The following is a 16,702-nucleotide window of genomic DNA, read 5'->3' on the forward strand; positions in this document are numbered from 1 at the left end:
GTGTTTTGTGTGTGTTTGACAGGCCCACCCGCTCTTCACGACACACTCATGCCCCGTGTCCACACTCAGACAGGTTTGGACTCATTTTCCCAGAATTCCCACTGAGCGGCTCTGCATTGCAGAAGATGCGCGACGGGGGGCCCTTCTGTAGGCCCTATTTATAGCCGGAGCCGCAGCACACACACACACACACACACACACTCTTCTCTCTCTCTCTGCACTCACTCACTGTGCAGATCAGGCTGAATCCCACAGATTTGAGATCTTCTGAACAGATAATGCTCACATTAGCACACCATATTTATAAATGTTCTCATTTTCAGTGTAAACTGATGAAGTATTAGTGGAATATTGAGTTTAACACTATGAGAAGGTAACTTTAGAAAAGTTGTATGCTTTAAAATAGTAAATACAAAAACACTTAGACTTTTGAGTTATAGATTTGTCAGATAAATCAAGAAATTGACCACCAAAATCTTGGCATGTGTTTATTTTTACTGACATTGTGAAGCATTTTGGTTTAATCAAGCATTTGATTAAATAACTAACATCATGCTAGAGCATTATTGAAGCGCAGATGACTATCACAGAGCATCCTATAAACGTTGCATTACTCATAATGTTGTAAGAGCGTTGTGAGAGCATTACCTGCACTGAAAACAAATGATTCCATGGATTTACTACACTGTTTAAGGTAATGATAGCCGCTGAATATCAATGACGATCACCAGATTACAGCATGCCACTTTTCAGATGAAAATAGGCCTAAAATGAACGTTTGTGTATTTAAATTGAACATGAAATCTGATATAATCAAATGAATAGAATGAATGTGATGCACATTAATCATGCACACTGTAAACTAGTGAAACTGCTGCTGTTCTAAAGGTGCATGGCAGAGTTTACAATTAATATATAAGACTATTTGTTATATCTATTGATAGAAATAGTGTGGAATCAGTATGCATTTGTTTACTGTAAACAAAACAATACTAATAATCACACACTAATCTGACACAGAGATTTTCTAATATTATGCTTTTATGAATTGTATTATAGTGATATCTGTCAGGATGAGGGATTATTTTTTTAGTCAAACGCCAATTTGTTTAGACATTTTGTTGTTGTTGTTGTAAATGTGCTTTATAAATCAAATTGAATTGAGCCTTGAGAGCATTATTGAAGCATCCTATACGCATTATATTACTCATAACGTTGTAAAGGCGTTGCAACAGCGTTGTGAGAGCGTTTCCTGCACTGAAAACCAATGATTTATTGGATTTACTACATTTTTTTAAGGTAAGTGATTGCAAACTATTTATATATGGGCTGAATTTAAACAAACAAATGAAGTTGGACATCATTAAATGTAATTTCTTTGTTTAAATCAAGCTCATATAAATCGTTTGCAAAGTAAACCCATTGCTGTTTTCCAGTGTGTGTTAGCTGAGATGTGCTCAATCTGGACGGACCGACGGACAGAAGTAACGGCTGCAGACACTCAATCCCAGCCTCCGGCATTACGTGCCTATTTACAGTAGAGTCTATTGATAGCAGCAAACTTCATAGTTTATTTCAATTAGGAGATAGGAAATAGGAAATCACATTTAAATCAATCACAGCTCTCCCCGGGCCCAAATCAATGCCGCCTTTCCAGGGGTTTTTACAGCGGAGCCGCGTTCCGATATCCTCCTGTACACTTCACTGCCGGCGCAAGTGTGTGTGTAGATGTGTGTGTGTGTGTGAAAGGCTCTCGATCAATGCTTCCCACAAAGGCATTACTTGGGAGGGCGGACGTATACAGGAGCTTTTTAATGGAACACAACCTACATTAGTCCGGTAAAGCAGAGATCGGCTTACGAGGCCCAGAAAAGAGGAATATTCCAGCAGCTGGAGAATGTGGGAAACATGCGCAGGGCTGCTGCTGCTGCTGCTGTAATGAAATTACTATTCATAGTGTTTGCTTCAAACGCCGGGACGCTTAGTGATCAGATATATAGAGTCAATCGCCACCGGCGGGTCTAAATGTGTCCTGCGAATGCAACCAAATTCAGTTTACAGCACACACACACTCACACATGCACGCTTTCTCTCACGGGCTTCATTAATGAAACACTGCAGAATCAAAGCCAGTATTCACAAATATATCCACTCTCTCACTGTGTGTAAACTCATGCATGCAGCACTTCACATGTGCAACATTCAATCATTCATTTTCTTTTCAGCTTAGTCCCTTTGTTAATCAGTGGTCGCCACAGGGGAATGAACCGCCAACTTATCCAGCATATGTTTTACGCAGCGGATGCCCTTCCAGCCGCAACCCAACACTGGGAAACACCCGTACACTTGCACACACTCACATACACTACAGCCATGTAGAATTAGCTTGAATTAGCTTATTTAATTCACCTGTACCGCATGTGTTTGGACTGGGGGGGAACTGAAACACCGGCCAACAACGGTGCATAAATAGAGAAGCCTATATGATTTTTGCACAGACAAAAAAAAATGCCATTATTAATCTTTAATTATTTGCATTTATAATAATCATATATTTAGTGATTTAGTTATCTTACAATCATCTGACTGTAAGTCTGTTCATTGTGAATGAGTGCATCAATAAATTGTCAACTGTGCTTTGTTATGTCTTTTAGTATGCATGTTTAATATTTTTTATGCATTTTAAATATGCATATTTTATATATGTATTTATTTGCAATAATGATTAACATTGAAAACTACAGCAGTAGCCACAACACACTTAAAAAAAGAAAGATATATATATATATATATATATATATATATATATATATATATATATATATATATATATATATATTCAGTCAGAATTATTAGCCCCCCTGTTTATTTTTTCCCTAATTTCTGTTTAATGGAGAGCAGATTTCTTCAACACATTTCTGCACATAATAGTTTTAATAACTCATCTCTAATAGCTGATTAATTTTCTCTTTGTTATGATGACAGTAAATAATATTAGACTAGATATTCTTCAAGACACTTCTATACAGCTTAAAGTGACATTTAAAGGCTTAACTAGGTTAACTAGGCAGGTTAGGGTAATTAGGCAAGTTATTGTATAATAATGGTTTGTTCTGTAGACTATCAGAAACAAATATAGCTTAAAGGGGCTAATAATATTGACCTTAAAATGATGTTTAAACCATTAAAAACTGCTTTTATTCTAGCCGAAATAAAACAAATCAGACTTTCTCCAGAAGAAAAAATATTTTCAGACATACTGTGAACATTTCCTGAATCTGTTCAACATCATTTGGGAAATATTTTTAAATATCTGCGGTCTGGAGGTATTAGAAAGCGGATGATGACAACATAGCCATAGTAAACTGTGAGATATGTAGACTTGGGATTGCCTGCTGGGTATTTTAAGTTGAGATGCTATTTGATTTATATTAGATTTTTATCTTTACTGTTGCATTGAAGTCCAAAAGTGAAGAACTGATGATATTTATTATTTGATTGTTCAAGCTCCCTCACAGAAGGGCTCTGTTTGTTAACAGAGTTGTTGAATGTTAAAATCCGGTGAATTAAATCCTGGATCTGTATCTTTGCTCTTTATTATTTTTTTTTATGGATTTTAACAATCGGATTGCGTTTCGGTATGGGTAGATACAGAAAAATCAGCCTCAGACTAGAGGGCAAAAAACCCTGATCCATACATCCCTAATAATAATTATTTATTTAAAGTGATTTATAACATGGGTATCTGCAAATCATCTTACTGTAGGCCTGTTTACTGTGAATGAATGCATCAGCACATGAGAATTAATTAACTGTAATAGTTTATGTATTTTAGTTTGCATATTTAATATTTTTATGCATTTTAAAAGTGCATTTTATGCACGTATGTCTTTATTTGCAAAAATAATAACACTGAAAATAACCACAGTAGCCACAACACACTTAATAAATATATATTTTTATGTTTTATGCAACAGATTTGCATATTACCAGTCAAAAATACATTTCATAATCTTAATTATTTGCATCTGTTTGAATTTTATAAATTTTTTTGCCATAAAAATGACCTGTCTATTGCAATAACTTGCTTAATTTACAATAAAATATACAATTACTATCCATTTAAGAAGCCGTGGGTCTATAATAATATAAGTAATGGGTCAATAAATGACAGGAATTTACATTTTGGCATTAATTATTGTTATTATTATGAATATTTAAATGAAAGCATTGAGCTTTTGTAACTGCATCAGTGCGAAACAAACAGTAAAGCTCTGTCATTTGAACGGCTGAAGTTTGACAAGGATATTATCTGTCTTTTTTTTTTACGCTGTACACATTCATTCCCAAAAGGCTATTAGCCGAGCCATGATTTTAACTCTGTTCTCCTCTGTGCAATTAGCTCAGTGATTGAATATTGAGGCGGCGAAGATGGATAGGAGAGTCGAGCTGTGATCTTCCTTCAGGACAAGACATTACACTGACAGAGAGAGAGAGAGAGAGAGAGAGAGAGAGAGAGAGAGAGAGAGAGAGGGAGAGAGAGAGAGAGAGAGAAGCAGTTTCCATACACTCCACTCTGGCCTCAACCGAGTCAGACTTTTCCCCTTTATGTTGGTCGAAATTTTTCCAAGCCTCGGCTGGGTCAGTTGGCGTTTCAGTGTGGAGTTTGCATGTTCTCCCCATGTTGGTGTGGGTTTCCTCCGGGTGCTCCAGTTTCCCCCACAGTCCAAACACATGCGCTATAGGGGAATTGATGAACTACATTGGCTGTAGTGCATTAGTGTGTGTGTGTTTGTGAGAATGAGTGTGTATGGGTGTTTCCCAGTGATGGGTTGCAGCTGGAAGGGTATCCGCTGCATAAAAACACGCTGGATAAGTTGGCGGTTCATTCCACTGTGGCGACTCCTGATTAATAAAGGGACTAAGCCGAAAGGAAAATGAATGCTTTTGAAGTAATTGTGACTACCAGCAGAACCCCTGGTGGAAAACTACATTACCCATGATGCAGTGCAAATAGTCCACCAATCAGAGAGCTGCAGCAAAAGAGCCTCCAATGAAATCAGCATCTCTAAATGCTCTAAAAACTTAATACAGATACCACTGATATCAGCTTAAACTATTACAGACGCTCATTAAAGTCACCTCAGGGTTAAACCTTGTTGCAGGAAAGATCAAGCTCCCATAATGCAATTCAAAAGCAGAAATAAAGATCAATCACAAAATAATTTACATTATTTTTATAGAGCAGACTACTGAAAGAGATAATATTGTGACACTTCTGCTTTATTATTTTTATATCTGCTTTATTTATTTATTTTTCAGGAGGAGGAAGAGGAGAAAGCGTGCACGCCGCGCTCCGGCCAAGCAGCTGCCATTAAGATGAATGAGAAAGCAAACGCACGGCTTTCTCCCGGTGTTCCCGAGCACCTTGAGCGAGCGCTCGGCTATTGTGCGAGTCTAAAACATCGGGATTAAAGCTAGCATTGGAATATTGTATTCCTGCGGAGCGAAACACCGATACTGGGCTTACGCTTTAAAGAGCGGCCTGCTCAATAGCGGAGCAGAAAAGCACTACGGGGAGCCACCGATCTGACCCAAACCTGCATGAGAATGATGACGGACGCCTCATAACATCCTGAGAAAAGACGCTTTATGGATTACAGCATCGAGCGGCTCATGATCTAAAGTGTAGATGCTCCTCAATCACGCATGTGTGTGTGTGTGTGAAAGCAGATCTGGGCAGCGGCAGTGGATTGGGGTCAGTTCAGGTGGAGGACGAGTTTTCAGCGTTTCTCCAATACATAAAGAAGCAGACGCAGTGTGTGTTTTCCTCCAGAGAGCTGCAGTGTGTTATCCTAACAAAGGGGCTCGTCTCTATATAAATTACCCTCCCTCCCTTCGCTAGCGCTAATTAGAGACGAGCGACATGAACCGGAGCTAAAGCTGAGCACTCAGAATTACACACACATTCTCTCACACACATCTTTATGGGGACTTCCCATAGACATCAGGATTTTTATGTTGACTGTGACCCACAACACAACACTCACAGGAAACTATTTGCATTTTTACATGTTCAAAATACTTAACTGTGTGTGATTTATGAGGCCTTTTCATCATGGAGACCAAAAAAAGTCCCCATAAGGTTAAGAATTACTGGTATTGCTGTACTTGTGAGGACATTTGGTCCCCAAAATGTAAGGAAAACAAGGTAAACACACATACACGCATACATAAGCACACACACACAGTCATACATGCACACACACTTGTAGACACACACAAACAGACTTACTTGAAAAGAAGTCCCCATAAAGTCAAGAATAACTGGTATTGCTACACTTGTGGGGACATTTTGTGCCCAAAATGTCAGGAAAACAAGGTACACACACTTACGTGCATGCATAAGCACGCACACACAGACACACATGCACACACACTTGTAGACACACACAAACAGACTTACTTGAAAAGAAGTCCCCATAAGGTCAAGAATAACTGGTATTGGTACACTTGTGGGGACATTTTGTGCCCAAGATGTAAGAAAAACAAGGTACACACATATACACGCATGCATAAGCACGCACACACAGACACACTTGCACATACACTTGCAGACACACACAGACTTACATGAAACTAAAAGTCCCCATAAGGTCAAGAATTACTGGTGTTGCTACACTTGTGAGGACATTTGGTCCCCAGAATGTAAGGAATACAAGGAATACACACACACACACACACACACACGCATGCATAAGCACACACTGACAGTCACACATACACACACACTTGCAGACACACACACACATTTACACACACACAGATTCACATGAAAGAAGTCCCCATAAAGTCAAGAATAACTGGTATTGGTACACTTGTGGGGACATTTTGTGCCCAAAATGTAAGAAAAACAAGGTACACACACATACACACATGCATAAGCACGCACACACAGACACACTTTCACATACACTTGCAGACACACACAGACTTACATGAAACTAAAAGTCCCCATAAGGTCAAGAATTACTGGTATTGCTATACTTGTGGGGACATTTAGTCCACAAAATGTAAGGAAAAAAAGGTACACACACATACACACATGCATAAGAACGCAAGCACAGTCACACACACATACACACACGCACACACAGATTTACATGAAAAAAGTGCCCATAAGATCAAGAATAACTGGTGTTGCTACATTTGTGAGGACATTTGGTCCCCAGAATGTAAGGAATACAAGATACACACACACACACACGAACATGCATGCATAAGCACACACTGACAGTCACACATACACACACACTTGCAGACACACACACATTCACACACACACACATTCACAGATTTCCATGAAAAAAGTCCCCATAAAGTCAAGAATAACTGGTATTGCTACACTTGTGGGGACATTTTGTGCCCAAAATGAAAGGAAAACAAGGTACACATACATACTTGCATGCATAAGCACGCACACAAAGACACACTTGCACATACACTTGCAGACACACACAAACTTACATGGAAAAAAAAGTCCCCATAAGGTCAAGAAGTACTGGTATTGCTATACTTGTGGGGACATTGGGTCACCAAAATGTAAGGAAAACAAGGTAGACTCTCACACAGACTTACATGTATACTCACACATGCACACACACACTCGCTGACACACAATCCCACATACACATGCACACTCACAATTACACTCACACAAACACATGCACACATACACATACACGTGTATACACACACACACACTACAAGGACAGGCTCTGGATATATTCCAAGGAATATCTTAATAGGAAACTTAAACCATTTCACATATATTATCTATATTTCCTTTCATACATGCAAGCAAAAACATGTTCGCGACTGCATTAAATTACATTTACAAAACTGAACTAACAGCTAAAATATATATATATATATATATATATATATATATATATATATATATATATATATATATATATATATATATATATATAAAAAGTATATTTAATGCATGCAAAGTGTCTATTTTAATATTTCACATGACTTTAGTGAAAATAAAATGTCAAATTAAGGCTGATATTATGGTGAAAGGGAAATAGCATATGTATTCTGGGCTCTACGTATTAAAATCAATTAAACATTCATGGTACATTTGATTATACCATACAAAGTCTAGCTGAAAATGTGTAAAACCTTGCAGTTAGAAAAATAAAGTTAATTGAAAATTACAAATTAAGTAGCATAAATAGTTTTAAATGTGCCATCAAATAATTCCTCTTATTCTTTAAACTATTAATTACATCAGTCTGTAACAATGAACTCTAAATACAACCTATTTTATTCTGCAATATAACATTTTCAATAGATTTCCTTGTTAGAAATACAAACAAACACATTTAACGGTCAAATCTGAGTAAACACAACCTATTTTTCTCTGCATTTGTTCCTCATTTAATCCCATACACTGTCTATAAACATCAGAAAAATGCTTTGCTGACGGTTAAATTTCACTCACTCAAACACACACACATCTAATATCGCCGGTGTGTTGCGTTCGCTTGTGGTGTCTGTGTTCAATCTGCTTAAGAAATAAATGCGTGAGAGAAAACAAGCAGCGTCTATCTGTGCGCTGCAGATATGAGTGTGCTCTGGACTAATACTCTTATGCAAACCAGCACAATCAAAACCACAACAAAACCCTGCTGCAGATCTAGACAATGTGCTGGTCTGCGCCACTGACGGATATCTCTCAGCACCTTCCAGACCCTCAGAGTCCCGGCTGATGCTTAAAAAGACACTTTACTGAAGGAGAAAACAGATAAAAGAGGCAGAATCTTTTCGGGCAGTAATAACAACACGATGCCAATTTCACACTAAACCCAAAACAATAGATCAAAATACTGTATTGTGTGCATGCAACTTTAGATTTATTCATTTTGTTTGTTTGTTTGTTTATTTATTTTGAACGAAATGCATCAGATGCATGCATGATTTTTAAGCAATATTAATTATATATTTTAAAAAGGGATCTAAATACAGTATTGTTTGCATGCAACTTCAGATTTATTTATTTATTTGAAAAAAAAAGACATGCATGCTTTTTAGAAATATTATTTATATATTTTAAAAAGGATCAGAATACTGTATTATGTGCATGCAATTTTAGATTTGTTTATTTTATTTATTTATTTATTTATTTATTTGGGAAAAAACGCATCAGAGGCATGCATGCTTTATTAGCAATATTAATTTATCTATTATGTAAAAAGTACATATTAGATAGGATCAGGTTTAAAATTGTTGTTTGATTTTATTGTCACACTAAAGTCGAAGGTTTTCACTGTGGGGATTTTTGATATCTCTTTTCATCTCACTGTAAATGAGAAAATTCTGGCGAGAGTCAGGGAAAAATGCATTTTCGCCACATTTTTTAAGGGAAATAAGCTTACAAAAATCAGTATGAATCAAATATGAACAAACCCCACAGTAAAAAGCTTCACAATACAGATATGAATAAATCTATTAAGTTTGGTGTCTGTGAGTTCTGCTGAAGTGGAGAAAAAAATGCATCAGATGCATGATTTTTAACAATATTAATTAGATATTAAAAAAAAAAAAAGATCAAAATGCTGTATTGTGTGCGTGCAAGATTTATAAATTTTGTTTATTTGTTTGTTTGAAAAAAAATGCATCAGACACACACACACCTTTTAGCACTATTATTTATATATTTAAAAAAAAATCTAAATACTGTATTATGTGCATGCAACTTTAGATGTATTGATTTATTTATTTAAATAGAAAAAAAAGTATCAGATGCATCCATGCTATTTAGTAACATTAATTTATGTAACATTTAAAAAGGAGATATTAGATAAGGTCAGGTTTAAAATTGCTTTTTGATTTTTACTGCTACACTAAAGGGGAAGGATTTTACTGAAAAAGCTTTAAAAATCAGTGTGAATCGAATATGAACAAACCCCACAGTAAAACACTTCAGAATATAGACATGAATAAATCTATTAAGTTTGGTACCTTTAAGTTCTGCTGAAGTGGAGAAAAAACTGCATAAGATGCATGCATGATTTTTAGCAATATTAATTATATATTTTCAAAAAAGAACCAAAATACTGTTTTGTGTGCATGCGACCTTATATTTATTTACTTATTTGTTTGTAAAAAAATGCATCAGACACACACACCTTTTAGCAATGTTAATTACATATTTAAAAAAGGATAAAAATACTGTATATATATATATGCAACGTTAGATTTAATTGTTTATATAAAAAATGATGCATCAGATGCATGCATGCTTTTTAGCAATAATTATTGTACATTTAAAAAAAGATCAAATTACTGTATTGTGTGCATGCAAGTTTAGATTTATACATTTATTCATTTGAACAAGAAATGCATCAGAAGCATGCCTGCTTTTTAGCTAAATTAATTATATATTTAATATTCAAATATTTTAATTGCTTGCTTAAGACTGATTAGGGCTCTTGAGTGATATTTAGTCACTTGTCCAGCATCATTAGCTCTCCACATCCATGAACACGCAGTGGGGTTTCTTCATTCCCACAGGTTTAATTATGAAAGATGGATTATAGAAATATGATAAAGAACGCTAAAGAAGTACAGATGTTTTGGCCATATTGATGGAGTCCACAGATGTTTACACCAGCTGTGTTAAACTGTGATCTTGACTAACATCAGGCACTTACGACACTCTTATTTTCTCTTTTGAGACTCCGTTATCCAAAATACATATGAAGACCACAATTACTCGCCCTCCTGTGAAATGTGTATCCTTTATGAATTTTTTAACACATTTTTGAACATTACAGTTTTAATAATTCATTACTAATAACAAATTTCTTTTGTCATTGCCATGATGACAGTACATAATATTTTACTACTTATTTTCAGCTTTAAGTGCAATTTAAAGGCTTAACTGGATTAATTAGGCTAATTAGACAAGTCATTGAGTGGTTTGTTCTGTAGATGACTTAAATATATAATTTCTCAAAGGGTTAGTTCACACAAAATGTTAATTATGTCATCATTTACTCGCTCTTCAAAACCTTAATGCGTTTCTTTCTTCTGTTGGTCACTAAAGCACATACAGGAAAATGGATTGCAACCACTTGAGGGGTAGTAAACAATGAGTACATTTGCATTTTTGGGTGAACTATCCCTTTAAGGGGACTAGTAATTTTGACCTTGGCAGTTTTTACATTTTTTTAAATATATATATATTATTCCACTCAAACTAAAAGAAATAAGACATTTTCCAGACTAAATACATAATAGGAAATATTTTAAAATCCTTGCTCTATTAAACATCACTTGGGAAATATTTGAAAATAAACATTACAATTTCAGGGTTAATAAATTTACATGCAATATTTGTGTCTGGCAGAGAAAAAAAAGCCTACAGAATGTAATTTTGTATAATAGAATCAGCATTTAACGCTGTTATTTTTCTGTAAAGTCAATAAAAAGGGAGTTAATATTTATCATTTCCTCTTTTTAGCTCATCTTTTGATATACACCGTCATATTTCACACTATAGCAGCTACTGTGAGCAGAATTGGATACTTGATGTGCAGCAAACAACGTCCTTATTGAAGTCCACAGTTGACCTGCAGTGCAAACAAACAGGCTAATGCATCTTAATGCTAAATGATCCATGGTGGCAGCGTATAAGCGGACATGCAGACTTCGACTGACCGGAGAGGTACAAAATATAACAGGTCTTGTCACTCTTCCACTGCTGATTTACTACTTTAAGAAGTAAAAACTATTTTTTAGGAGCAATTTTTCTTAAATATGTTATGCTTTCATGTAGAAACGAGGTATGGTGGAATAAAATATGCCCTCATTTGCTTATATTTCTGAATAAAAGAAAATGTTGGATAACGTCAGGTTTAAAATTGCTTGATTTTATTGCCACAGTAAAGTCGAAGGTTTTCACTGTGGGGATTTTTGATATCTCTTTTTATCACACTGTAAATGAGAATATTCTGGCAAGAGTCTGGGAAAAAGTGCATTTTCACCATGTTTTTAGAGGAAAAAAGCTTACAAAAATTCTGTGTGAATCAAATATGAACAAACCCCGCAGTTAAAAGATTCAGGATATAGATATTAATAAATGTATTAAGTTTGGTGTCTGTAAATTCTGCGGAAGTGGAGAAAAAATGCATCAGATGATTTTTAACAATATTAATTATATATTTTAAAAAAGGATTAAAATCCTGTATTATGTGCATGCAACTTTAGATTTATTGATTTATATGTTTGAAAAAAAAAAATGCATCAGAGGCATGCATGCTTTATTAGCAATATTAATTTATCTATTATGTAAAAAGTACATATTAGATAAGAGCAGGTTTAAAATTGTTGTTTGATTTTATTGGCACACTAAAGTCGAAGGTTTTCACTGTGGGGATTTTTGATTTCTCTTTTCATCTCACTATAAATGAGAAAATTCTGGCGAGAGTCAGGGAAAAATGCATTTTCGCCACATTTTTTAAGGGAAATAAGCTTAAAAAGATTAATTATATATTTAAAAAATTTTATTTTAAATTAATTATATATTTAAAAAAAGGATTAAAATCCTGTATTATGTGCATACAACTTTAGATTTATTGATTTATTTGTTTGAAAAAAAAATGCATCAGAGGCATGCATGCTTTATTAGCAATATTAATTGATCTATTATGTAAAAAGTACGTTTTAAGTATGTTTAAAATTGTTGTTTAATTTTATTGCCACAGTAAAGTCGAAGGTTTTCACTGTGGGGATTTTTGATATCTCTTTTCATCACTCTGTAAATGAGAAAATTCTGGCGAAAGTCAGGGAAAAAGTGCATTTTCGCCATGTTTTTAGAGGAAAAAACGCTTAAAAAAATCAGTGTGAATCAAATATGAACAAACCCCGCAGTAAAAAGCTTCAGAATACAGATATGAATAAATCTATTAAGTTTGGTGTCTGTAAGTTCTGCTGAAGTGGAGAAAATAAAACTCATTTTGTGAAAAAAGCCTTTAAAAGATATGATCAGAATTGAAATATGCAGGTGCAAATAAATGACGTGCAATACAATAACACTACAAACTGCCTTAAAGCCTATTCTGAAACATCAGGCAATGAATTAAAGCTAAATAACTCCAAATCTAAAAATGTTTGCATGGTGGCTGAGAGATCTCAAGTAAAAAAACAAAAACAAATACAAATAGAAAACACACACACACACACACACACACACACGTTTGTTTTTGTGAAAAGTGTGTACATTACATAGGTTTCCATTCATTTTATGCAGCACAAACGGTATATTGTAATGCCCTCACCCCACCCTACCCTTAAACCCAACCATCAGGAGACAGCGTCCAGCTTTACTCTCTGATTAAACTCATCCTGTGGGATTTATAAGCCTTTTGAGAAATGAAGGCGTCACCAATGTCCTCATATTTCACCTCGTTTTTGTAATACCTGTGTCATACCTATGTCATTATACAGATTTGTGTCCTGACATGTCACAAAAACACGTACACACACACACACACACACACACACACACACACACACACAAAGATAGTACGTACCATACATTTGTACATACATACATACATACACACATACATACACTGTATACACACACACATACACACACTGTATATGTATACACATACTGTAAACACCATCCAACACACACTGTATACACACACACACACACTGTATATGCATACATACATAAACACACAATGTGCACACACAAACTCACATTGCATACACACTTTACATATATACATACATACATACATACATGCACATGTATATACCAACACATACTGTATACACACACACACACTGTACATTCACACAACCACACACACACAGTATATACATGCATACACTGTATACACCAACATATATTGTATATACACACACTGTACATTCATACATACATACATACATACACACACACACAGGAAGAGTCGCGACAGGGAGGACAGCAGCGTGCGGATGGAGAAGTGTAGAGTCACTCTGTTTGCTGCTGCATGAATATTTAATGCTGAGAGAGAACGTGTGTGTGTGTGTGTGTGTGTGTGTGTGCGTGTGTGATGAGGAAGGTCAGTGTGTGAGCAGCGGGCGGAAGCGGCTCCGGCCACACGGGTGAGCAGATGACAGGGTGTTATTCATGAGAGGCTTCAGGGTTGCGGAGCTTTATGTGTGTGTGTGTGTGTGTGTGTGTGTCATGTATAAACTGTTGTCCATGGCTTTAATCACAGCAGGTGTTTCAGATACATGTATTAGTGTAACTACACTATATCGCATGTTTTTAATTGTGTTTTTATCTTCATTTTTGTTCATGTTTACTCATTTTATTGTGCATCAGTTCATCTTTTTCTCTGTAATATACACACACTACCTGACCTGTCAGAGTTTTAGGAACAGTAAATAATAACTGGACTTCTAGTTGATCATTGGGTATCAGAAGTGTCTTATATGACAGGTAAAGACCTCTAGATGAGGCTCATTTGAGCACAATAATATCTGATCATGTCTTGATTTTGGCTGATTTCATTAATATTAGATTTGATGATGGGTTACAGTAGTCTAATGTTGATCAATTGAAAAATCTAGGCCAGGGGTCACCAATCACGGTCCTGGAGGGCCGGTGTCCCTCCAACTTGCCTCAACACACCTGCTTAATTGTTTCAAGAATACCTAGTAAGACCTTGATTAGCTTATTCAGGTGTGTTTGATTAGGGTTGGAGCTAAAATCTGCAGGACACCGGCCCTCCAGGAACAAGTTTGGTGACCCCTGATCTAGGCCTTTGGCTCGATGCTGAACTGTCCTTTAAACCCCATGCTGATTTTATAATTGAAAGGTGGTATCGGTGCTTAAGTTCTATTAAATGTTTTTCATTTAAAGTAAGAAAAAACTTGATCTCTCCATTAATTTTCCCTATTATTGATTACGCTGACATTATTGATCACAGTAGCTCTGATATTAATTTAAAAACGTTCTGTCTTCAGTTGTCTGTGTAGATTTGTATTAAGATGTCCCTACAGAACCCATCATTGCATATTATATGAAACTCTTGGTTTGCTTCAACCTAAGATCCGCAGAGAGTATCATTGCTATTAGTTTCTTTTTGAAATGTCTTTATTTTAGTTTCCCCTCATATTTGAAGCAGTTTTATCTACCTCATCATATTCGTTTCGTCATATGCAACAGAATTAATTTTTGTTTCCAGAAGTGCAACAGAAAGTGGCCGTAGGTCTTTCCATACGAAGCTCCTTTGGACTGGAACAATCTCCCTTCCTTTTACAGATCAGCTAAATCATTTAGTCTTTTCAGGGATCATTTATTTTCTTTTTTGCAAACAACTTGGGATTGTTATTAATATTGGCTCTAATTTAAATGTTTATTATTTATTTCTATCAAATTGTTTGCACTTTGGATTATGTTTTTGTTTATTTAGGCTTCAGATTGTGGGAGGTGTTTCAGGTGACGTGTGCTGTTTGTTCATTATGACGTGTTGTACTCTATTTGATTCATGAACTTTTTAGGGACCCCCTCAAAAATCTCAAGGGGCTATTCGATTCGGTGAATAAATTCAATATAAATGATTTGATTAGGACAGTAAGGTCTGACTCTGCTTAGACTAAAGTCTGCTCACTGAACCTTCAATAATGTCCAGTATAGAATATGTGCTCATGCTGCAGTGGAAACAGAATGAATATTGTGTCTGACTCCATCATGAGCTTGGAGGACTGCATCCATACATCTTTGATGTGGAGGCTGAAGTATGAGAAGGAGCGCTATCCTGCTGGAGAATCTGCCCTCTCCTGTGGTTTGTAATGTAATGGGCAGCACAAATGTCTTGATACCTCAGGCTGTTGATGTTGATCATCCACTCTGCAGATCTCTCGCACGCCCCATACTGAATATAACCCCAAACCATGATGTCTCCTTCACCAAACTTGACTGATTACTATGAGAATCTTGACTCCATGTGGGTTCCAGTAGGTCTTCTGCAGTATTTGGTTATGAGTGAATCTAGTGTGTATGTGTGTGTGTGTGTGTGTGTGTGTGTGTGTAACCCCAGTGTTTCATGAGTTTATTTTAAGCGAGGCGCAGAAGAGCGGACAGCTTCATAACTATAACTCTCTCAGGCCAGATTACTCTGTCAGCAGTAAGAAGAACACATCCGCTTCTATCAGAGAGACGCTGCAAACACACACACACACACGCACACACACACACACGCACGCACGCACGCACGCACACGCACACACACACACACAGCTCCGTCTTCCTGTCATTTGCTAGAAAACGACTTGAATTTTCTTGATCATCCTGAATCTCAGCACACCACAGTCAGATTTGAGAAAGCGAAACGTGTGTGTGTGTGTGTGTGTGTGTATGTGTGTGATTTATGAGCGAGAGGTGTCCGTGTTTGATTAAAAGTGATATTTGCCATCTGTTGAGGAGAGAGCGCTCACTTTAGCCCCAAACAATTACTGTAAAAGCTCTGCAGGAAAGTCCATTTCCCACGCTAGCAGAGATCAAACACACACACACACACACACGGAAGGACAGAAACTCACTCACACACACACACACATGGACAGAAACTCTCACACACACACACATGGACAGAAACTAACTCACACACACACATTA

At 36.2% G+C, this 16,702-nt stretch overlaps 1 protein-coding gene across 1 annotated transcript in view; it reads right to left on the bottom strand.

Moving 5' to 3' along the window:
- Positions 1-16,702, bottom strand: part of mafb (MAF bZIP transcription factor b) — a 129,996-nt gene that overhangs the window by 58,900 nt on the left and 54,394 nt on the right. The gene's annotated exons all lie outside the window — the stretch shown is intronic.

The sequence above is a fragment of the Danio aesculapii genome, chromosome 25, assembly GCF_903798145.1.
Source record: "Danio aesculapii chromosome 25, fDanAes4.1, whole genome shotgun sequence".
Classification (NCBI taxonomy): domain Eukaryota; kingdom Metazoa; phylum Chordata; class Actinopteri; order Cypriniformes; family Danionidae; genus Danio; species Danio aesculapii.